This window comes from Cuculus canorus, chromosome 4, assembly GCF_017976375.1.
Source record: "Cuculus canorus isolate bCucCan1 chromosome 4, bCucCan1.pri, whole genome shotgun sequence".
Taxonomy (NCBI): Eukaryota; Metazoa; Chordata; class Aves; order Cuculiformes; family Cuculidae; genus Cuculus; species Cuculus canorus.
This window is the reverse complement of record NC_071404.1, coordinates 36,053,402-36,068,840: the sequence shown is the minus strand read 5'-3', so window position 1 is coordinate 36,068,840 and position 15,439 is coordinate 36,053,402. Positions and strand designations below refer to the sequence as shown.

Below are 15,439 nucleotides of genomic sequence, written 5' to 3'. Positions count from 1 at the left end.
AGTGTTTGCAGTAAGCTGAGATTATTTTATTCACAGAATTACAGAATCATAGAATAGTTTGGGTTTGAAGGAACCTTAAAGACCACCCAGTTCCAACCCCCTGCCATGGGCAGGGACATCTCCCACTAGATCAGGCTGCCCAAGGCCTCATCCAACCTGGCCTTGAACACCTCCAGGGATGGGGCAGCCACAGCTTCTCTGGGCAGCCTGTGCCAGTGCCTCACCACTCTCATGGTGAAGAAATTCTTCCTAAATTCTTCCTAATGTCTAGTCTAAATCTGCCCTTCTCCAGTTTATACCCATTGCCCCTCGTCCTATCACCACAAGCCTTTATGAACAGTCCCTCCCCAGCTTTCTTGTAGCCCCTTCAGGTACTGGAAGGTCACTATAATATCTTCTCAGAGCCTTCTCCAGCAACAGGCCCAACTCTCTCAGCCTGTCCTCGTACGGGAGGTGCTCCAGCCCTCTGATCATCCCTGTAGCCCTTCTCTGGACCCGTTCCAACAGCTCCATATCCTTCTTATGTTGAGGATTCCAGAACATGTTCATGCCCATACGGGCGCTTGTGAAGAAAACCTGTCTCCTACGGTGATAAACCGGGATGGTGGCGGTGGTGGCATCTGTTTCGGTTCCATCCCAGGTGGTGGGGGCGGCGGCAGCCCCCGGGGCAGGGGGGGTCTCCTCCTCCTCTTTCTTCTCCTCCTCCTCCTCCTGCTGCTGCCGCTGTGCCGGGGACGCCGCTCTCCGCTCTGACGGAGCTGTGAAGCGGGCGTATCCCAACGTGAACCCACCTTCTGCCAGCACCGGCGTTAACCTCATTTCCGTAAACGCGTTACAGACTTTTGGGTGACAATTTGCGTGGGAAGCAGCTCTGCAGATAAAAGTTTGCGTGGCGGAAAAGCTCTGCTTTGCCATCAATCCCCCGACGGCGCCGCAGAAGCACCTTTGCTTTTGCGTGAAGGATCCATTTCTGCCTTTTATCTCCCCCCTCCCCGGAGATCCCGACCTCCAGGAGTAAGCGCTGCTCCAGCCGCGGCGCCGAAAGGGTTACGGGGCGCCAGGCTCACTCCTCGCCGGGGGAGCGAACGCTGAGGTGGGGCGGGGCGCGGAGGTGATGCCGCTGCCCCTTCCCTCCCTCCTTCCCTCCCTCCCTCCCTCCATCCCACCGCAGCCGTGCGGGTCGGGGTCCGGGGGCGGCGATTCGGCAGCTCGGGGAGCCGGCGGGTTAAAGCGAGCGTGGCGGTTTGTAGTGTTGCTAAGCCGAGAGGTAACAGCTTTTTCTCCTCTTTTTCGTGCTGCTAAAAGAGCCCGAGCCCGGTGTTTTGACTGGGATGCGGTAGGATCGGTTGGAGAGGTCGGAGATGTAAGAAATGAGAAGTTTGGGTGCAATTTGCATTGTTGCGTCTCGCTGGGAGTGCAAACCCTTGAGCTCCCTCGCCTAAGTCTGTTGTGCTTCTGTGATGGGAAAAGTGTAAAGTGCTTCTAATTATTGTGCTTCCTAGAGGCTCGATACCTGCTGTATTAAGAGGGGCGGATATGGGGGGTTGTGCCAGCTCAAAAGTCTAGAAGGAAAAATGTAACTTTACAACAGTGCAAATAAAAGTATGGGGGGAGAAATCAACCTAGGTTCATTCCTAAAGGAAGGAGAACGCCTTTGTTTTAAAGCTCAGTGTAATCTTTGGACGTTTGTCTGGGCACCTGAAAGAAACCCTAGAGCTGTGGTGTGGGAGCCAGGGCTGCTGTGAGCAGCCACATTGCTGTCTGCTCCTCATTTAAAGTGCTAGCTCCTTCTTTTTGTGTGTGTACCTAATAAATGATACGTATAGAGTGTACAGCTGTGTCACCAATTCATTCTGTATTCTTAAAGCTTAATATTATCAAATTCATTGCCTAAGGATGGAGCAGTTGAAGATTTGATCCTTTTTCACTGAAGTGGAAATACTTTCAGTAATTGAAAGCAGATTCACGTCTGGAGTTGTACAAGCCAAGGTTTTCATTTTTAAAATAAACCTTTTGTTCCCCAGTTTTAGATGTTTCGGTCAACCATCCAGAGGCCTCTTTTTTTAATTGCTAGAGTAGACCTTAAGGAAGGATTCGGGAAAAAAAACTGAGAGGTATGTCAGCAATTAAATTTACTTAACATTATAATGTCCGTATTCCAGTGCATGAACATACCGTTGCAGCTTTTGTGCTCACTGCCTTTTAGTTTTCACGTGAATCAGAACTAACCATCTGTCCGTACGAGTATTTTGCTTTGTTTTCAAACCATCGTAGCTTATGTTCACCTGACTTAGTCCATTTGCCATTTTTATAACAGTTCATTAAAGAGAAAATCTAAACTTTGAAGATTTGTGGGAATACTGATCTGCTCAAGTAAACAAACCTGGCACTTCGCAGTGATAGCTCCCTTTTGTTAACTTTGTGCCTATTTTCTGGCCGTTAATGTGGGAAGCTTTTTAGAAACCTCGCCTTCCAATATTTCAGTGAGAGAAACTTGGGATGTGAACTACCAGACCCTCAGACAAAGACTTGAGCTGCTCTCGATCTGTTACCAGCTTTGAAGGTAGAGAACAATGGAGAGAGACGAAGGGGAGCACCTTCTCTCCTAAGCTCTCTAATCTGCAGAATAAATTCTCTAAAAAATGTATGGAAAAGTTATTGAAGATGGCAAGAGTCCCGTATCCTTTAGAAAGTGCTTAATTTAATTGCTTAATAGACACAAGAATCTGATTGCCTGGTGTTAAATACAGGCTATCATTAAGATAAGAATTTGTACATTTGCATAATGATACTAAATAGGCCAGGTTTATTTCCCTGAACTTCTTGGTGGTATGCATGTAGCTCATGTAATTCACTTTTCCCTCTTCTCTTCCAAAACTTAAATCTTATTTAATATATGCCAGTAAGTTCAGGTGAAAGTATTTTAGTAAAACCTAGGAACGAGAAAGTGTTCAAACCAGAACAGAAAACGTAGCCTACCATTTTTTTAATCCATCAGATTGGGGCTCAAAACTGTCGGGCAGCTCAGGTACTACAAACTATGTGATACAAAATTTTTTGATTATGTGCTCTGCAACTCTATATGGAGAATGGCCTCATATGTCACAGTGTAGGTTTTTTTTCTTTCAAGCAGTTATTAAAAGGCTATATTACAGTTTAGCAAGAAACCTGTAACAACAGAACCTTTACAGAAGCACTTAATGCTTCGATGTTTTTGTTTGCTTGTCATTTTTACTTTCTAACCTTTCTGGAGTAGAATTGAGAACATGTGAAGTCATACAGTCCATGCAGTATGGGATACTTTTTTTTTTTCCTTTTGAAGAAAAGCAGCTGACATGGTAGTTGTCTAAAAGAATGATAATTAATGGTATAAAAAAAATGTAAAATGTCACGTCAAGTATGTGTTCTTTTTAAAGATCCAGAATAAGAATGCTGCTAAGAACCAATCAGTATATCATGTAAACTGACCTGGCTTAAGAATTTGTCTTGATCTCTGTTCTTGCATTTCTAATGTGCATCTGTGAAGATTTAGCATGACTTATCAAATTAATGAAATGATCTGATACACAGTTATGAGATCAGACTTTACAACTTTTCTTTCTCTAACTTGCTTTACATCCACATTCACTTGTTGAACTAAACAAGAAAAACTGAGAGGACACAATACGAATGCTTTGTACGATGCAGGTGTTTGAGTGGTGATATCAGAAAATAATACTGCACTATATTGTTTTCCAAATGAGAAATCAGCTTTTCTTTTTTTTCTGCCTATCTACAAAGACCTTATTGCTCATTATTTCATTCTAAATATGACTATAGGCTTCACTCTGTGAGGGTTTGACTTTCTTAAGAGGTAGTTACATATTTACACATTTAAGAACAGCAAGATCTGTATGTTCAGTAATGCATAGAGAGATGATACTATGAGCAGGTGACCTCACTAGTGGCTTGAAGTTGTATAAATCTTTTAGGTCTGAACTCTCGAAGTTTTTTCTACAAAATAAGGCATTGGGATGAAATAAAGTGATTGTACTAACAAAATGGTTCTGTAGTTTTCCAACTTAAATGAAGGTTTTTAAATGTTAGGGACAAATGGAAAAAGTGGTACTTGTATTCCTTTAGAAAGCTTCACTCATGATAAAACGGAATAGATTATTCTATGGATTCTATTCTGAACAGAATAGATAGGTGGATGAAATATTCTGAATGAATGGAGAATAATTATTGCCTTTCTTTGCCTAAGACTGAAAGAATTGAAAGTGCAGTTATACAGGAAAACTTCAGAATTCACGGGGGTGACAACAAGGTCTGTAATGTCGTTTTGGGACTGGGTAAGGCAACCATTTATCCAAGCTGAAACGGAAATAACTGTTTTCAGTGAACTGTGGCCAAGTAGATGGTTTATTAAACAAGTCCTTTAAATGTAAGAAAGTGGTAGAGTTCTCATACCTGGAGATGGTTTATCATTCTAGTGGGATCTACATGGGAAATAAAACAAGTTTATAAGTTTGAGACCTAGCTTAGAGTGAAAGGCTTGCCTATGATTATTAAATACAGCAGAAAGGATTTGCACAGTGATAGTGTATAAAGCATGGCAAACTTCAGTTATTTGGTGTGTTAATCACTGATGGCAGATGCACTGATTTTTGTACTTGGTACTCAGAATTCAGTCTGGATTAAGAAGTGTTACAGCAAAAGATTTAGCCAAATACCTGAATGCTTTGAAATTTGGCCCAACTATGACTGCAACTCAAAGTAGTGATGGCCTGACAAAATGGCAAAGTTAGATATTGTTGTCATTTTTGAAGATCTGCTTTATGGTAAAACTCTGCTTAAATATGTGTAGCAGATTTTCTGCTTACTGTATCTTCTGTGGCAAAGGAACAGCGATTTTTGCAGTGGCAGTGTGCTCACGTATCTCGTAACACATCAACAGTCAGTTACATGTTTTTATCTTTCTGATACAACTTGATATTCTGCCTCTTTCTGGTTTGTGCAGAGGACTCAGACCTATGCAACAGATGCTTAAAAAAAACAGATTTTAAAAAAAAATTAATCTAAAGTAAAATCTCTTGCATGCAACTACAAAAAGAACATCCAACTGCTTTCTCTGCTTTTTTTATTCTTTTTATCCTGTTTCAATTGTTATTAGGCCAAGTGCTATTGATGTGTTGGGGTTTTTTTTTCTTGCTATGAAGAAAAATTAGTTTCCCGGAGAATGCTTTATGAGTCAAGAATATATATGAATAAAAATTAAGGAAGAAAGTGATTGCTATTATAGAATGGTATTATTTAGTAATTTTTCATCATTGTATAAATCATGCGAAAGCATTACCTTAAGCTTGTGAATTTTTGTAACTGCCAAACTAAATTTTAAGCCACTTTATTTTGCGTCTCTAGTATAGTTGCTGACCACACATGAAGGAAAGGAGAGAACGGAAATGCTTTTATTGAGCAGCTCTTGGTTTAATTATATAGACTTGCTTTTTCATAAAACATAATTGTACCCATGTATGAAATATAGCCAGTTCCAAATCTGCAGAAACTTCATAGTTGTTAATTTTTGCAGAACGTTTTTCCTCTTAGTCAGAAACTGTGTTAAAGAAAAGACTATTGTCCAGGGAGTTGTAAAAGTAGTCTGGAGAGCCTTTTATGCTCTTTCTTTTAAATAAAACAGAATTGCCTTATGTAACAAAGTTAACTTTGTTAACCTTTTATAATTATTTAACCATTATTTCATTTTACCCCCTGCTTAAACATTGTACATTAATGCAGTAGACACCTGGCTGTGCTCTTAAAAGTTTATTTGTCTTTCAATTCCTGTGATAGTAGGGGGCAGTATATCTCCTTAATTATCTTTGTTCAGGGAAATGTTGAAAGGCCAGGGTAGTTAAACAAGGCCATTCGAATTTGCAGTAAGGTCGAAGTCAGATGCAAGGAAAGTGGTTAAATGCATTATCATCTTATTGAGCACATCATCAGTAAAGTGACCTTGATGGAGGTGGAAAAAGCCATTTGGCTTTTTTATGACAGCCACCTCTCAACTGGCTTTATCGCTGCCAGAGAGTACTTCACACAGCTTTATCACAGTCTCTTCTTGTTGCTTTGAAATCTGATTTTTCTTAATTACAGATAAAGAGTTAGAGGCTGAACGCTGAAATGAACTTCTCTAATAATGGCAAATTTTAATGCTTAAGAGTTTATCCTTTGGCTTGGGAGATACAGGAGTTGAATAGTAAGGTGACCTTAATGTTGACAATTACATGCCTGCCTTTAAGGATCTCTTAGTGGTAATCATTGGTTTCTATTCATGCAAGCTTTTATACTACTACTTTTTAACTGTTTTTAAGTTACCATGAGGACAGGTGAGCCAAATTTTTAGCATCAGGGGCGCTATTTGTCTATTTATTTTTTAATAAAGATACTCAAACCATGGAAGGCCTGTGGCTAAGCAGGAAGCTAGTAGTTCAGAAAATGTATAACCAGTGCTTAAATTCTTGTGTCAGTTATGCTTTGTAATGACAGTCAATACTGATACCTTAAAAGCTTACAGAAGTAAAATTTCAGCTATTTCACATTAATTTAAGTATTTAGTCAGTGTTCTCTCAACTGTCTGTTCTCCCCTCCTTCCTCTTTAATTGCCTTTTCTTGCTCAAAAGGAGTTTCTTTCTTTGGTGCAAAACTACACTGATTTGGAACAAACAATGTCATTTTAAATTTCTGGCTTTGAAAAGACCTCAGTGCTAGTTGTACATTTTATAGTGCTCTCTGTACCAGCACTGGCATAATTATTAAGGGAATTTTAAAACAAATATGCAGAATACAAGGGAAGATGATATCAGGGAAATGGGATCCAAATTTGAGTACCTTGATACAGAGGTTAATTGGCTGAAACTCACAGCAGAGCATTAAAAATTATTAGAGACGAGAGGGAATGATTTATAAGAAAAGATGAAAAGAAAGGAAAAAAATATATAGCATAGTCAAATGACAAATCAACAGAAGAACCATCTGCAAGATTTTTAAAGACCATGTGGACTGAAGTGGTATATCTAGATGCAATAAAATGAAATTAAGGACCAGAAGAATTATCAGCTGCATATCAAGACACATTTTGTAGTGGTTACATCCTGGACATTATGGGAAAAATCTTAGTACAGTTGATAGAAGTCCTGGTTTTTGGAAGTAGAAATATTACTTGTTTTATGGAAGAGTGTGGAATGTGGCTTTTATACATTTTGTTCCTAACTTTTAACTAAATCTTGTGAACTTGAAGGTTGATATATTCAATTTCCACTTTGCAACCGGTGTTCTTTTATTCTTCAACACATAGGTGATCTCCCGAAAAGAGAGCAGGGTCTTTCTACCATCACCTCTGTCTTTGGAGCTGGAAAGCATCTTGTAGTTGTGTCTCCTTACAGCTTTTATAGCAGTAAGAAAGAATATTACCCCAGGGCATGCAGTACTTTTCTGAGACCTTTTACTTTAGTCATTAGGATTTAAAAGTTGCCAGCTGCCAGCGATGTTTTGGTATAGTCTTTGGCCCTTTGGGTTGTAGAGTCAGAGTGTGTACTTCAGTATAAAGCATCATCCAAATAGAGAACAAACCTTTTTCACTCGTGCTGAGTTCCCCTTGTTCCCCACAGACTTGCTTTATTGATCTAGATGGAAGTGCCCTTTCCTTTTTTTGTCTTTAATTATTTTTGCTTTTTCCTCAGTATTCTTCTAGTACTTTCACTCATGTTCTGCCATGAAGATTATCTGAGTGTTTGTGTGTTTCCATGTGCCTATTTGGAAGACAAGCCTTTTGAAGGCACATACACAGAGCCAGAGTTTGAAAATGTGATTCTGCCTTCTCCTGCTATTGAATTTGCTTTTTCATCAGATAGATAGTTCCAGGAAGGTCACTGCCCAGATATGCCTGTCCATTGTCTTATAATGATTCTGAATCTTAAGATCTCTCTCATCAACCAAGAGACAAGCAGTGAGCTGATGGATCTTGTGCTGAAGAGGATTTCAGTATTCCTTGACAAGTGTGCCAAAAGCACTCTCAATATTTGAGTCATTTTCATAGTCTAGAATTAACTCAAAGAATTTTTTCTTTTTCTCCCCTCTCTTTTTTTTTTTTTTTTGCTCCACATTGAGCATTTTGATCTAGGAAGTCCAGTGTATGTTGTTTCCAGGAGAGTTTCTTTTTAACAGCTGTCCTTTCTCGAAAACGTACAGTAAGGTTCATGACATTAAATAATCATCTTCAGAGCGTTTCAAATAATCTCATTTTGCAAGCCCTGCTACTCCTCATTTGGGCGCAATGCCAGTATTTACCACTTTCTTATTCCCCTGAGGTGAAGGAATCTTGAATCTGAAACATACTTTTCAGACAGGCAGTTTCTCTCTAGATGTAAACCTTTCTCCCCAGCTGATTTTTTTTTTTTTGTTGGTGGAATTTGGATAGTATTTCCAGTTATTCCTCAGCAACTCTGCCAGCGTTCCACAGAAGAGACCTGTGTATTATTTATCAGTTCTCTTTTCTTATTCCTGCCCTCCAGCTTTTACATTGCCCCCTCATCCTAGTCTTTTCCACCTAATCCTAATTTACTACTGATCAGAGCCATGGCAGCAGAACCAGTTATGTGAGGTGAAAAACAAAAGAATAAAAATAAAAACCTACATCTGACAAAGTTATGGGTTTGCCTTTGAGGTAATTAGGTTTGCTTGGTATGATCTCAGTGAAACTGGGCAGAGCTGAGCATTCTTCATCTCGCTTGTGTACTGTCTGCATTTGTTTCCTGTAGTGCAACTGTACCCCATGAAACAACAGGTAGCAAATCAGTCTTTCTGAGTGTTTGGTTTGTCTATGCAGCATAGAGCAGAGCTTGTGCTAGAATATGTTCTGTGATTATTTGTTTTTCCTGTCTTTTTGTGTGTGGTTTTATGTGGGTGGAGTTTCCATGTGTGTTCTTGTGTCTAATGTGGTCAGTGTTAAACTTATGTGCAATAAACTAGATGGGGGTCCTTACTAAGAAATACAAAAATGTACTCTAGGTCCTATTTTATCAGACTGTGAACTACCCTAGTTCTATGGAAGTAGATTTACTGGATATGGTCTATATGGAAATTATAACCTTTATTTACATAATTTATAGACTGAGCTGTGTTTAGTCTGAAAAAGCATACATGCATGTGTGTAGGTTTGCATTTTAGCCAAGGGAGGGAGTCCCCTACACTCAGCTTGCTGATATTTGGACTCTGTCACATTATACCTGATTACTGCCAGAAACTGTTAAAAAGTGTCCTGGAATTCAGTAGGTAAAAGGCCATGGATGTTGATAGAGCCAGAAGCCTTAGCAAGCAGGAATACTTGAGGAGTATTAGAAAGTATCATTGTTGTCTGCTATTTGAAGCTGTAGGGTGTTGTGCTGCTGGCCAGCAGCTATGGCCTTGAGACGTTCCCTCCTTTCTCAGGTTTCTCAAATCCTGCAATATGGTGGAAGAGGGCAGTGAAAAGGGGATAGAAGAGACCAGCCAGGTGCCTTTCTTTTTCACTGTAGAGAAGAAAAGTCGATTGTAGAGGAAGAGAGACAAATTATAATCTTTGTCTACACTAACAAAGGGAACAAACCAAGGTCCATTTTCTGACTGTCATGGGATGAGCATCACTGATGTGCACATGCCCTTCACCAACAGTCCTGAGACCTCATTCATATGACCTGTGGGGAGCAGTACCAGGCCCATGCCTCTTCCTGAATTTGGTGGGTTTTTTCTGGGAAAGCATTGGTTGTCAGAGCCTGAAATTAAGGCAGGAAAACTACTAGAAATTTCAATTTGCTGATGCCGGTTGTCAGTGCTTTCACTCAAGCTTGCCCTAAACTGCCCAGTTGAGTTAGTACAGATGTAAGCATTCAGCCTCAGGCTGAGTGTAGGGATAAGAGGAAAGAGTAAAACAAAGGCCCTTGCAGGGACACACCTGTCTAGTCTAAACTAATTTGTGTTTGACAGAAGCCATTAGCACTTTCAGCATAACAGTGCAGACTTAAAAACAAATTCACTCAATATGTCTATTTCAGAATTTTCACACTACCATCTCTGTTAGATCTGGATTTCTTTGTTCTTTATTCCCTCCCTGGTTGGAGAGGGAAGGCTTTCCAGTATAGTCCTGACAGACCTTAAGGGCATCCCCCATTTCTTAAGATAGCGTTTATCTCCACTTTAGTAACTCTTGATTCTACAGATTCGCTTCCAGATTCAAAGATATCCACATTATGCTTTTGCTTCCAGGTTTCTTTGTCATATAGCTCTTAATTTAGAATAATGAGATTTTTATAATTCTTTTACTTTAAAAAAAAAAAACTAGAAGAGAAAACTGCACAAGAATATGAAATGTCAGTTCCCAGTCAGCATGGCTGCATTTGTAAGTACCTTTGTCACATAGGAATTAGGACCTCTCCCCCTAAAAAGATGGGGGGATCATTAGGCCAGCTGAAGTGCATCTACAGTAATGCACGCGGCATGGGCAACAAACAGGAGTACCTGGAGTCCATTGTGCAGCAGGAAAACTATGGCGTAGTTGCCATCACAGAAACATGGTGGGCTGACTCCCACAACTGGAGTGCTGCAGTGGGTGACTATAAATTCATTAGAAGGGATAGTCAAGGAATGAATGGCGGTAGGGTAGCTCTCTGTATTAGGGGGGTGTTTTGATTGTCTAGAGCTTAATGACAGAGACAGTAAGGTTAAGTGTTTATGGGTGAGAGTTAGGGAGAAGGCGAGCAAGACAGAGATTACGGGAGTCTGCTACAAACAACCCAACCAGGATGAAGAAACAGATGAAATTATTCTGTAAGCAAATGGGAGAAATCTCACATTTACTAGCCCTTGTTCTCATGGGGAAATTCAACTTGCTGTATGTCTGCTGGAAATAGAATACAGCAGAGAGGGAATAGTCTAGGAGGTTCCTGGAGTGTGTGGCAGATAACTTCCTGACAGAGCTGGTGACTGAGCCTACCAGGGAAGGCACCCTACTGGACTTGTTGTCTGCAAATAGAGAAGGACTTGTAGATGGTGTAATGGTTGGAAACCAACTTGGGCATAGTGATCACAAAATGGTAGAGTTGTTGATTCTTGAAGAAGTGAGGACTAGGGTCAGCCGAATTGCCCCCTTGGATTTCCAGAGGACAGATTTTGGCCTGTTTAGGAGCCTGGTTGACAGAGTCCCTTGGGAGTCAGTCCTGAAGGGCAAGGGAGTCTAGGAAGTCTAGGATGGTGTTCTTCAAGAAGGTAGTCTTACAGGCACGGGAGCAGACCATCCCCATGTGCCAAAAGATGAGCTGGTGGGGAAGACCAGCCTGGCTGAACAGAAAGCTTTGTCTGGAACTCGGTGGGGAAAAAGAAAGAGAGTTTATGACTTTTGGAGGAAGGGGCAGGGCCTCTCAGGAGGACTATGAAGGTGTTGTGAGGTTATGCAGGGAGAAAATTAGAATGGTCAAAGCTCAACTAGAACTTAATCTGTCTACTGCGGTAAATGACAATAAAAAGTGTTCTGTAAATACATTAGCAGGAAAAGGAGGGCTAAGGAGAATCTCCATCCTTTTCTGGAGGCAGAAGGAAACAGTGACAAAGGATGAGGAAAAGGCTGAGGTACTTGATGACTCCTTCACCTCAGGCTTTAATTGTAAGACCAGTTGTTCTTTGGGCACCCAAGCTCCCTGAGCTGAAAGGCAGGAACAGGAAGCAGAAAGAATCCCCCATAATCCATGAGGAAATGGTTAGTGACCTGCTGCAGCACTTAGATGTGTACAATTCTGTGAGATCTACCCAAGGGTACTGAGGGAGCTGGCAGGAGTGCTCACCAAGCCACTTTCTCATTTATCAGTAATCCTGGATAATCATCCAGGGAGGTCTCAGTTTACTAGAGGTCAGTAAATATGATCCCCATCTACAAGAAGGGCTGGAAGAAGGATTCTGCACTTGAGCCACAACAGCCCCATGCAGTGGTACGGGTTTGGGGAAGAGTGGCTGGAAAGCTGCTTCGTGGAGAAGGACATGGGGGAGTTGGTCAGCAGCAGCTGAATATGAGCCAGCAGTGTGGTCAAGAAGGCCAGCTAGCATCCTGGCTTGTATCAGAAATGGTATGACTAGGAGGAGCAGGGAAGTGATTGTCCCCCTGTCCCCCTGATGAGGCCATACCTTGAGTACTGTCTTCAGTTTTGGGCCCCTCACTCCAAGGAATACATTTAGCTGTTGAAGCATGTCCAAACAAGAGCAATGAAGCTGGTTGAAGGGTCTAGAACACAAGTCTTATGAAGAGCAGCTGAGAGAACTGGGGCTGTTTTGTCTGGAGAAGAGGAGGCTGAGGGGAGACCTCATCGCTCTCCACAAATACCTGAAAGAAGGTTGTAGTGAGGCAGGTGTCAGTCTCTTCTCCAAGTAACAAGTGATGGAACAAGAGGAATGGCCTCGGTTTGCGCCAGAGGAGGTTTAGACTAGATGTTGGGAAAATTTTCTTCAGTGAAGTTTTCTTCACTTCTACCCATCTGAAGAGTCTCAAGAGATACAACTCCGTTCTAAGTCAGTTGTAGTTCACACTAAATAAAGTTGATTCAATATGTCTTTGTGGCAGAGAATTGGCCTAGCTAGCTTTTGTTCTGGATGGAACTACACTTCTTTTATAAAGCCACCATTGCTCTGTTTAAAGAAAATTATTAGCACAGAAACCAAATTTTTGTAAAATAGTGTACTCTGCCAGCTGAGCTTTTAATCAGTCAGTAACAGCTTTCCCTTTTATTCAAATGCTGCTTATAGTTCTGCAGATAGACCTTCTACCTTTGCCACTGGTAACTCTGGTTAACTCAGGATTAAAATGAACAGAAAGAAAAAATTGTTTACTTTCAGCGGCCAAACAGATAATAGGCAATCCACTGTCACTGTGGCCAATCTTTAAGATGTGTCATGCTTTGAGGTGCCACAAAGTCTTTTCTGTGAGGCAAATGTGCACTTGTGCAGTTGAATGTATTTTCAAAGGAAGCTCCTGTGATACAAGTCTCACTGACTTGGTGGGAAGAGAGCTAGCTTATTGGTCTGATTAGTTAGGAAATGCTACCAATAGAAAGAAATGGGAACAATAATGTACACTTTTCTCTGAAATATCGGAGTTCTGCAAGTTGTCTATGATGTAGTTATTAAAGCAAATGTTAAGTTGCTGTGCTTTTCCATGTAGTGAACTTGCTCGCATGGAATACTTGCTTGTATGAAATTTATGTAATTATACATCTGTGGTATAAGCAAGCCAGGATCAAATCAATGCACGTATATGTTATATATGACTTCACTACATATATTTGGGTTTATGCTATTTATTCTTGTAATTTCCTGTCACGCTGAAGAGAAGACTGTGAAAGATACTACTATTAGTTTTCTGTAACTTCAGATACCCATTCTTAAAATCTCTGCTATTGTGTGTCTACTATAGAAAATGTGAAAATAATTTAGATACAGCCTCATATTCCAGTGAGCTTAATGAACTCACTTTCAAGTACAAAAAGTGACAGACATTATTAGAACATATTATATATGTGTTCAAACTTTGGGGGTATGTTAGAGTTATTTGAGGAATGTCTAATAAGTCTTTGTCATAATGCTTTTGTATTAAGTGACAGCTCAAGCTCCCTGTGCAACCTGAGTTAAAGTAAGAAACCTGTTTGAGGTCACAGATAGGATCTGCAGTCTGAATCTTTGGTGTTTCTAGTTCCTATTGCAAAATTGGGATCATTGTCTCCCAGAACTATTTCAAGATAGCATGAACTAGTTTGTTGAGAGCTTCCATCCCTACTGCATTCAGAGATATCTGCAGAAATACACCCCAGTGTCCCCAGTTTCAGACTGTGCCACAGAACTACCTAAGAAGGCACAGGGCCAGCATGGCTTTGGTACAGCTTAATTTGGAAACTGCTAACCCAGACCATTAGACCAAGACATTGATTATTAAAATAAGATATTATTATAAATCGAAATGCTATTAACATTTATTAAAATAGCTCAGACTTTTAAGGTTAAGAAACTGGAAGAAATCCAAAGCTTTTTATTTTTCCCCACCTTTTCAGAGGAAATTTGTATGCTACCTGACAAAATTTCAGCCAGATGTGAATAAAAACTGCTAAATTACAAATGCTTTGAGAGAGAGTGCATAGTGCAAGTGACAGCTCCAGCACAGGAATGCCAGGAGCTGCTATAATAACTTAATATTTAAAATGCAATAAAATCAGAAATAAGCACCTTTAGGTTTCCATGTTTCAGAAGGAAATTTTGACTGAGATGCATTGCTTCGGTAGAGGTAATTCCCTGCTACGTTACAGCTACAGCTCTAGCAGGTCTTTACATGCCTACAAAAGTATATCAGTTTTTAAAGAGAAAGCGTATTTGAAACCAGCAGTCAGCTTTTTGCTTTTTCTGTATCTTCATTACAAACATCTGTAAACTTTGAAGTGCTGTATCCTGGACTAAAATTCCCTAAAACAGATGTCTTGTTTCCCTTTGTGTTCAATACCTTGCTTGGTCCTTCTGAGGTCAGGAACTCTTGAAATCATGCTATAACGGAATGTTTATTTATGTTATCAATTATAGTCATGTTAATTGCAGGTACCATTCAGGTGGTCAGTATTAGAGAATTGTTACCCTTTTCATTTTATGAAGACCTTGTGAAAGAGGGAAAAGATGTTTGCTGAGCAAATTGTTACTGTTGTTGTCCTGTCTTTTGTGCTTCTTAATTGATTGCAAGCACTCATGCATTTATTTTTTTCTGTCATGAACACTTATGAAAGAAGGATTTCAAAAGCAGTTTTGCAAGAAGCACATTAATGGCAATATTTTAAACTTCTTCTTTCACATACAGGAAAAGGCTGTTTTCTAGTTGTTATTGTAGTGCATGAATAATAAAAAGCGACCAACGCTATTAGGCAGCTGACTACCAGTAATTTTATTGGATAGCAACAGGATACAAGTGTGGCTATGTGTAGGCATGTAGATATAATGTTTACAACAATAAATATAGTAAAACTGTAGTCTTTGACATCCGTTGGAGAATATTGCACAATTTAACCCCAAGAGACTCAGAAATCCAAATATAATGGGATATGCCTTATCCTGGTATGGCACATTCCTCCTATTATGTCCTAGTAAAATTTAAACATAATCTAAGTTGTACTTTTCATACTCATCTGTGACTGATGTTAAAAGTCACATCTTACATGTTAAGATGTTAAAACATCTGTATCCAATAAAATAAATAATCTTTGATAATATGAGTGGAAAATGGGTAACAAAATTACATTCATTAGTAATGAATATAATTTAAATATGTAAGTCTCCAAGGGCCATAAAAATGTTTTCCTTTCATCATTTCTAAAAGGCATTTTGTGTGAGGCCAAAATTCCTGCATGAATAA

General features: G+C 40.0%; 1 protein-coding gene across 24 annotated transcripts in view; it reads left to right on the top strand.

Moving 5' to 3' along the window:
- The window catches only part of TENM3 (teneurin transmembrane protein 3), a 1,341,795-nt gene that overhangs the window by 1,099,740 nt on the left and 226,616 nt on the right, over positions 1 to 15,439 (top strand). For 2 of the 24 annotated variants that reach the window (XM_054065080.1, XM_054065074.1), the window contains exons 1-2: positions 861 to 1,093; positions 2,025 to 2,114. The exons of 19 other annotated variants lie outside the window; for them this stretch is intronic. The gene's annotated coding sequence lies outside the window, so the exon portion shown is untranslated. Of the gene's footprint in view, positions 1 to 860; positions 1,094 to 1,151; positions 1,268 to 2,024; positions 2,115 to 15,439 lie in introns of those variants that run through there. 3 more of the 24 variants (XM_054065081.1, XM_054065073.1, XM_054065075.1) reach the window with 2 other exon arrangements.